At 42.4% G+C, this 8842-nt stretch overlaps 1 long non-coding RNA gene across 1 annotated transcript in view; it reads left to right on the top strand.

Annotated features, from left to right (window-relative positions):
• LOC138027051 (uncharacterized) overlaps positions 1-3729 on the top strand; it is a 44655-nt gene extending 40926 nt beyond the window's left edge. Inside the window, exons 4-5 of the long non-coding RNA XR_011127397.1 lie at positions 532-621; positions 1888-3729. This is a non-coding gene — a long non-coding RNA (uncharacterized lncRNA). The remainder of the gene's footprint in view (positions 1-531; positions 622-1887) is intronic.
• Positions 3730-8842: the final 5113 nt, after the last annotated feature.

Below are 8842 nucleotides of genomic sequence, written 5' to 3'. Positions count from 1 at the left end.
TAAGCCAAAAATAAAAAATAAAAAACAGCAAAAAGAGAAATTAAAAAACGGAGGCTAACATTGCGTGACTGAATCAGACGCGACGTCCCCACACGCCGGTGTGAATCTGCCTTGAATTGTGATTGGTTCTTTTGGCTGTGTTTCCATGTATGCTGTAATTGGTCAGAGTGATTTCTTTGCTTTTGGATGGACAGCACTCTACGCTAATAAAAGGCTCAATAATGCACACGTTTGATTGGTTCTCACATATTCATGATCTGTTAGAGCTCCTATATGACATACGCATAGCTGACGTCAGCATCAAAACCTTTGTACTTCTTTATTATATAAAACAAATAGATTCCATGTCTGTTCGGAAGACGTCATCTGTGATCCCGGCATTATTGGACTGCCGCATCTATTTGTTTTGCAAAGTATTGTAGTATCAGGAATTGCATTGCCATTTTGCTGTTGTGAAGAGTTCGAAAATAACTCAACATTGCAAAAAGTACCGCTGTTTCAGAGTTTTTCTTTTAATATGTTTTCACACAGATTGACGAGGTACCAGTTGAGAAGGCGGATATCTTCATTCAGTATTTACAGGACAATGTCCCAGTAGGAGTGTCTGTTAAAATGGAGTTGGTAGGCCATTCCTTTTCATTCCATAGACCCTATGCAAAAATGGCTGCCTTTAAATCATTCTTTTGTTCATACTTAAAATAGCCCAACTAACCTCGTTCGGGATAACAAATTCTTTCGAATTTTTTTCCCAAAAACGCGGTTAGTTGGGCTATTTTTAATATGAACAAAAGAATAATTTAAAGGCAGCCATTTTTGCATAGGGTCTATACCACTGATTGCGGTCAGTTTAGCTTATGCTATCGGTATAAGTCAAATACATCACCATCGTTATCTTCCCCAGTTTCATTTATCATCAAATTTTAAGATAGCTTTGGGCAGCTGGCATCTCACATCACTTACATGCCAGCTCACTCAATGATTATGGAGATTTGGTGAGGATGGTCTCCTTTAAAATTCTTATTAAGTGTCGGAATTCCTGGAAGCCGGTTAAGATTTTGAAATCACTAAATGACCAGTGTATTTATGGCATATAGCTTACTTGTGGCCCGAGTTGCATCATTTGCACCCTCGCTCGGCTCCGGCGCAAATGATGCAGTAAGTCCAAAGGATTTGAGTGAAACTCTACGAAAGTTCTTCGCAGAAGTGAAAACAGAGAAAGGCCAGCCCGGGCATTTTCCGTTTGGCCCGCAAAAAGGCGCGTTTTACAGAGGGTAGTTTGTTATTTGGCCTTGTGTAGTGATCATAATGGCATTTCATGGTTGAGTGTCAGAGGTGATTTATCAAATGGGAAAACAGTGAGTCCATCTCCAACAAACATAAATATGTTATTTACCGGATGGGAGGTCCGTGTGTCTTGAGTACGGCCCAGTGCCGAAGGCCGAGGGCATTACTCATTCGATACTCGAGACCAAGGGAACGGTTTTTCCCATACGAACCTACCAAGACCGGGAGATAACTTTTTTTTCTGTTTGTTTAAAAGATGTAGTTGGTTTCGAAATCGTCGTATTGTTTATATTTTTCTTAAATATTTGTCATTTCGGGAAGTTGTTTATATGAGTAACTGTTTCTTTTGTTTGTAAACTTTCCCAAAAATCTCAATTTGACGCGACTAACGCGGAAAAAATTCGGACCGCAATCCGCATCGCAAAAATGAGCTCGCTACTAGCCAATCAGACTCGAGGATTTAGGATTCCCGGCCCGCTGAGATGCTTCAGAAAGGACTTAAATAACAATATGTCCATCTCATCAGTTTCTTCTAAAAGCGAGAGCAAATTTTCCTGGAGAAAAATTTGATGAGGGCCAAATTTCGTTTGTTTTTATTTACAGAAAAAATGGCAAGACTTCGTTTCACCTCCCGATCCCAGATACTTGGAGCAGAAACAACTGGAGTATGAAAGGATGCGAGAGAGGAAGAAAAAGAGAGAAGAGTGAAAACTGCTACAAAGAAGAGCCGAGGACTTGAAGGAGCTTGATGTTTGTCACTGTTGGAATGAAATTCCTTCGCGCGATCTTAGTGCTTCCTTTGATTAATAATAGGGACTTTAGGGAGCTACAACGGAGACGACTTCACTTCAAAATATAACTTTGCAATATCGCAAGTCTTTCACGATTACATTCCATCTCGTTCACATCGCACATTGAGGATGAATCATCCTAAAAATAAATTGGTACTGACGAACAGTTTCAAAGTAACATTATAGGAATGAAAGGATCGCATATGTACGCTCACGTTATCATTAAACCCTCAAATTTGGTGATTTCACGTCGTTCCTCTCAAGAGTACCGCAAAGGTATGTGCTAAAATGCGTGCCGCACGTGCACCACGATTAGTTTTCGTCTTTTAACCAATGGCGCGGTGGCCTCATGGTTAGTGCGCTCGACTCTGGATTAAGTAGTCCGGGTTCGGGGCCTGGCCGGGGACTTGGTGTTCTTGGGCAAGACACTTTACTCTCACGGTGCCTCTCTCCGCCCAGGTGTATAAATGGGTACCGGCGTAATGCTGAGGGTAACCCTGCGATCGACTAGCATCCCATCCAGGGAGGAGTATAAATACTCCTAGTCGCTTCATGCTACGGAAACCGGAGATAAGCGCCGGCCTGATGGGCCTTCCTAGGCTCGTAACAGAGACCTTACCTAACCAATGGTATTACAGTAGAACCGCCATTAAGCGCCCACCTCTATTAAGGTAATTCCTTAGTATTGCATTGCGCATCCCTACTGCGCACGATTTTCGCGTCATTAGCGCGCGCACATGAGCACGTGCGCGTACAAAACGTAAGTGAGACTTCGCTCGGCTGACGAGGCTGCAGCCTTAATAGAGCCGAAGCGCGAGAGTGTTGTGTATACAGAAAACATTTCGATTGCTCCAGAGAAAATGTAATGTAGTGCACCTATCAATGGTTTGCCCTGGATGGGGTGGCGGGGGGCAACCCACGGGAATTAGACTTCGTATAGCGCACGTGGTTGGGGATTTTGACATCCACAACGGTCCTCAGGGTGGGAAATTTTGACTCGACCGCCATGTTGGAAAGTTGGGAGGACCTGGGAATGTTGCTTTTTTATGCCCATCTGTGCTCTATCGTTAAATTTCTATAACAGAAGGTATTTTCCCTTCAGGTTTGAGAAGAAATATTTGTTCAAAAGCTCTTTTAGATCAAAAGTTACTCCCTACTTATGTCTTCCTAGATGCCACCCTGCCAAACGTTTTCGAATGGATATTCTCTGTGTTTATAGATTTGCTAGTATACTCCAAATGCGAATTTAAATTAAATTCTGGTCAATTCTGGACCTCAGTCACAAACATCAACTGGATGAAAGCGGAAAACGACCTATTCCAGGCGTGACATACAAATGGATCTAGAAACCCGTGCCAAATCTCACCAAACAATGACAAGTAGTGCCTTAATAATCTTACCTTTTGATACTTTCTATGTTAAATTTGTAAAAATTCTACACTATAAATACCACCAAGTTGGTGCATTAACCCCTCTTGATGACGAAATGTTCTGGCATTGCACATTTTGTATGGCTGTAAATACTTTGTGAAACTATTCACGGGTATTTTCAGCAGTACAGAATGTATGTGAATTTGTTATGTGAAAACTGAACCGTGCGAAATATCTAGAATATGCCTTCATTTGGGGAAATGCACAAAATTGGTGGGGACTGTTTGCCAACAACTATTATTACTCTCTGGAGGAGTGCTGCAATAAACTTGTTGTAAGTGCCTATCGATCATTTCTTTTAACGTACTATGCAAGGTCTGTGGTCCCCAGGTGTGGTAATTTGACTTACAAAGAGACCCAAGTGTGGGGAAATTGTCATTTGAATACTAAAAATGACAAAATTCCTGTGGGTTGTATGTAATCAAACAAACTGGCATGACGCGTCATCGTCCTCGTGGATATTTATGATCGTGCGTTAGGAGGTGAGAGAAAACACTTTTTTCTGATCATTGTGGTGTGTGCACTTGCTTTGAATGGTCTTCAATGTTACGTTTATTTTCAAAACAGCGTGTTCTATATTGAGTGAACGAGCTCAAGACTGAACCAGCGAACGTGTTCTTATCGACCACTGTCAGGTTTGGCCCGCGTGCCATTGTCGAGTAGAGCAGTTTCGGGCGTTTTGTGACCATTGAGTTGTGGACAATTAAGTTTAATTTTCAAAGGAAATTATACTGTCTGTAAAGTACACAATTAAACGATCAATTTGACGCATAATTCATGGCTGTATCTTGTAAAAGTCCTGTCCTTGCATTAACACTAAAGTTATCAAAAGCCCACATTCGTGTGAAAAGGAAATCCAGACCCTCAACCCTAATAATGAACTATACTTAATTGAGCAATAGAGGACGTTTTCCGTGTTTCCATAGCCTCATCTAAACACGAGGGAGAGTTGGGAGACTTCGAGACAGTTATGAAAACCCGAGAAGCAGTCGAGGGTTTGCAAAACTGTCGAGAATTCTCCAAACTCCCCCGAGTGTTTAGATGAGGCTATGGAAAAGTCCTCTATTGCTTTTATAAAGTATTCCCTCAAAGATAATTTGACAAATGAAGGAAAATGATGAGTTTTTATTTACTTCTTGATTGAAACAGATTTCCTTGATACACGCTCATATTTCCCACCAGCCAATGAAACTTCGTGTGATGTCACTGCTGTTTCCATACTCTCATCTAAACACAGCTATTGACCAATGACAGTGCCGGTACTATCCTAATTATTTTATGATTTATTTTTGTGAACTGTATTTAGCGTTCTGGCATTGACTGATGGGGACACTGTGAAATCAAATCAAATCAACTGATATCAAACCGTAAGCTGTTTTTTAAGGAAAGGGAAAACTGGAATACCAGGAGAAACCCTTCTCAGAGTAGAGAACCAACAATCTCCACCCACATGTGACGTTAACTCTAGAAATGGAACCTGGGCCACATTGGAGGCAACATTCTCGTTCCCAGATCCCATCGTAATCTGGGAACGAGTATGCAGAGACTTTCGTTTTCTCATGCCAAGGCCCTGTCGGCTAAGAGAAACGATAAAATATGGGAACGAGAATGGGGAGGGGAGTGCTCTCACCACGACGCAATCCAATCTCCCTTCTCCAATATGTAACCAAGATTATTGAAGAAATGTGTGTGCATATGAATTCGTGATTTATGGGCACGTGTGATGTTTTGAATGTTCTCAAAATTGTACGGGCCGTAGAATGGCCATAAATCATGAAATGAAGGGGAAATTTAAATTTTAGGTTTTGCAGTTTTGCCCCTGTAGTGTAGCGGAAGTGATGTACAGCAGAAATTGCCTTTATACCACTTGAGCAAGGGCTGGGTAGTAGCATTCTGTAGGGTCCGCCATTTTGTAATATAGTTGTGTTTAGCGAGTCTGTGTTGCTGATTTTGCGTTTTACCTCTTCTTGTACCTCTCCTTGTACGGAGTTGACTTCGAGGTATACAGCTATTTTGAGAAAGGTTGTCGGAAAAAGTGCACGCGACAATCCTGAAAGGTATTGTGGGTAATTTTAAGTGCACTGTTTTTCAAAGAAATTTAAAAGAATCGTACGGGAGGCCACTGATATATGTTTGCGAGTGCTGAAGGAAAGTAACAAAAGTAGGTTCGACAGCTACAGTCGTTAGAAACACTGTATTGATCATATCCCATATTACCTTTCGGGATTGTCGCGTGCACTTTATTCTTTACAAACTTTCTCGAAATAGCTGTATACAGATTATAAGCCTCTGATCACAGTCCTGAGCGCCAAGAGCACGCCTCCCTCAGAACGCATTAAAAGATGGTTACTGTATCTGCAGCAATTCCGCTATGTCGTCAAGCACATAGCTGGTGTAGACAACCATGCAGATGCCTTGAACCGGCTCCCACTAGACCCAACCCAGAGCCAAGACGCTACCGAAACTGCAGAATATGCATGCAGCGTTGCCATAGAGGCCATACCAGCGGCAATTACAGCTCTGGAAGTTGAACGGGCATCAGCACAGGATCCCACGTTGCAGTTACTGACCTCAGGGGATTGGGGGCGTCTATCAGGTACTATGTACAAAGCCTTAGCTGAGGAAATCTGGGTCCTGGGACAGCTTGTTCTCCGAGGAAACTGCATCATCTTGCCACAGTCTGTCTGGAAGCGTACTATCAAGCTTGCACATGAGGGCCATCAAGGGATGGTACGCAAGAAGGCACGGCTTAGACAGAAGGTATGGTGGCCTCACATGGACAAGCAGGTTGATGAATTCATAAGAGCATGCCCCCCTGCCAGTTGGTTGGTCCAAGGAGTAAACCAGAACCCATTCGAAACCCCGAAGGTCCTTGGACTGACATCGCCGTTGACCTCCTGGAGATCCCCGGTGGGTATCATCTCCTTGTGGCAATGGACAACTACTCACGCTGGCCTGACGTTATTCTCTTAAAGAAAACAGATGCAGCACATGTTACAAGGGCCATGGAGGGTATGTTCCAAACGCATGGTCTACCTGTCACTGTCCGAAAAGACAATGGACCACTATTTTCACCATTTTCTCGAATATCTGGGAATAACTCAGAAAAAGGGGATTCCATACTGGCCCCAAAGCAATGGTGAAGTTGAACGCGCTAACGAGACTCTGCTCAAGATCATATGAATTGCAAACTTGCAGAACACATATTACATAGGCGGTACATGATTTCCTTTTTCACTACCGAACTACACCCCACCCTTCAACAGGACTCTCTCCTGCTGAACTCATAATGGGTAGACGACTTAATGACAAGCTTCCAACAATCACCACTCCTAGCTAGTGAGAGACTCACTGAAGCCCACTGGCTGCAGCTTCACCGTGAGAGGGATGCACGAGCCAAGCTTAAGCAAAAGGAGTATGCAGATACCAAGGGATCAGCAGGATACAGTGATAATGTAGAGGGGGATCGTATCCTGCTTAACAAGAACCGTGAAAATAAGTTATCCCCAAACTTCGAACCAGCACCATACAAAGTGATCCAAAAAAAGGGAAATGCCGTCCTCATAGAGGATCAGGAAGGAACCACCAAAATGAGAAACGCTAGCCATATGAAAAAGCTTATTCAGCCTGAGCCCTGCCTTGAAACCCCCGCAAAAGATGGAGAGATAAAGCCGCAAACCATGCCGAAATCAGAGGATGCTGAAGAAAGTACTAAAACGATCCTAGGCCAAGGTTCTGTCCCACCTTCTGAAGAAAGTTCGGGCATCCCTTCCTCCTTGCGGCCTGTTCGTACTAGGTGTCCACCAACCTGGACGGAGGACTATTTGTGTTCCTATACATTCTCCTGAAGATATTCCGCTGATATATGCCAAAATGTATTTGAGATTTAGTTACGATTTCATGTACATTAAACTTTTTCTTTCCCGACATTAAGTGTGGAATTTAACTAGTGTTATTAAATTCTCAACCTCGGATAATGCAATTCTCGTGCTCTGATTGGTTCACTCAATCTCGGTTATCAGCTCATATACCTTAGTTTGACCTTATATGGTAAATGATTGCGTTTAGCGTTGCTAAAGTAAAAACGTTTACGCCAGAAAGCGAAATTTCTTTCGGTATAAAGCAAAAGAAAAACGTTTTTGTGGAAAGTTTGGATCACTTTCGAAGCTTAGAGATACGCGAAAAGGTAAGAAATGTTTTTTTGATGAGCCTGCGTCTGTCTGACCACGAGGTATTACACAACATCGCATCTTCATCAACGTTTTTGGATCTCGGAGTTTGGAGTTTGGAGTTTAAGGAATTTAATACAACAATTATTCCATTCGCGCTTGTTGGATATGAGACTGGTTATAGCCAACTCGGCGCTACGCGCCTCGTTGGCTATTTACCATCTCATATCCAACGCGCGCTCATGGAATAATTGTTAATTATACTACGTGGTGGAGGAATATGTAGCGGAAGTGATGAACAGCAGAAATTGCGTTTATGTTTTGTTTTGTTTTGTTTTGTTTTTTCAACTTTATTGCTCTGAGTCTCTCTTTGAAATAATTAATTACATACAAGTCAAAAAAACATCATCTGCGTTAAGGGCTGTCAGAGAACCATCAGGCAAGGCACTTGGCAGGTCGTTAATAAAGATAATGAAGAGTAATGGGCCAAGCAGACTTCCTTGGGGCACTCCGGAGGTTACGGTGGCCCAACTGGAGGTGAATCCATCCACAACAACTCGTTGTTGCCGATCTTGCAGATAGTTCTTGAACCAATTATGTAGATGTCCAACTACTCCATATCTCTCAAGCTTCTCAAGGAGGATGGTGTGGTCCACAGAGTCAAACGCTTTGGCAAAGTCCAAATACAAGATATCTGTTTGAAGGTTGTTCTCGAGATTTTTTCCAATGGAATGTAGGACTGACAGTAACTGAGAAACACAAGAGCGATTTTGCATGAAACGGTGTTGTAATTGGGTGATGACGTTTTTTATATGGTAGTAGAGACTATTCCAGATACAGCGTTCAAGTGCTTTGTTTACCAGGCACAAAAGGGAGATAGGTCTATAGTTTGAAGCAAGCTCCTTATAGAGTCTTTTTTGTTAACAGGTGTTGCGTTAGCTTCTTTAATTGAACGGGGACTGGGTAGTAGCATTCTGTAGGGTCCGCCATTTTGTAATATAGTTGTGTTTAGCGAGTCTGTGTTGCTGATTTTCTCCCCCATCGAATCATTACAGCCCTTTGCGGTTTTTGCGCTGAAAAACTTTGGTTTTTCGGTCTTAGTATCTCTTGCGACTTTTCTATTTTTAGCATTGGGTTTTTGGCGAAAAAAAAAACAAACGGTTTTTC

The sequence above is a fragment of the Montipora capricornis genome, chromosome 12 (assembly GCF_036669925.1).
Source record: "Montipora capricornis isolate CH-2021 chromosome 12, ASM3666992v2, whole genome shotgun sequence".
Taxonomy (NCBI): Eukaryota; Metazoa; Cnidaria; class Anthozoa; order Scleractinia; family Acroporidae; genus Montipora; species Montipora capricornis.
Note: the sequence above shows the minus strand (reverse complement) of the source record. Positions and strands in the feature narration are given on the sequence as shown.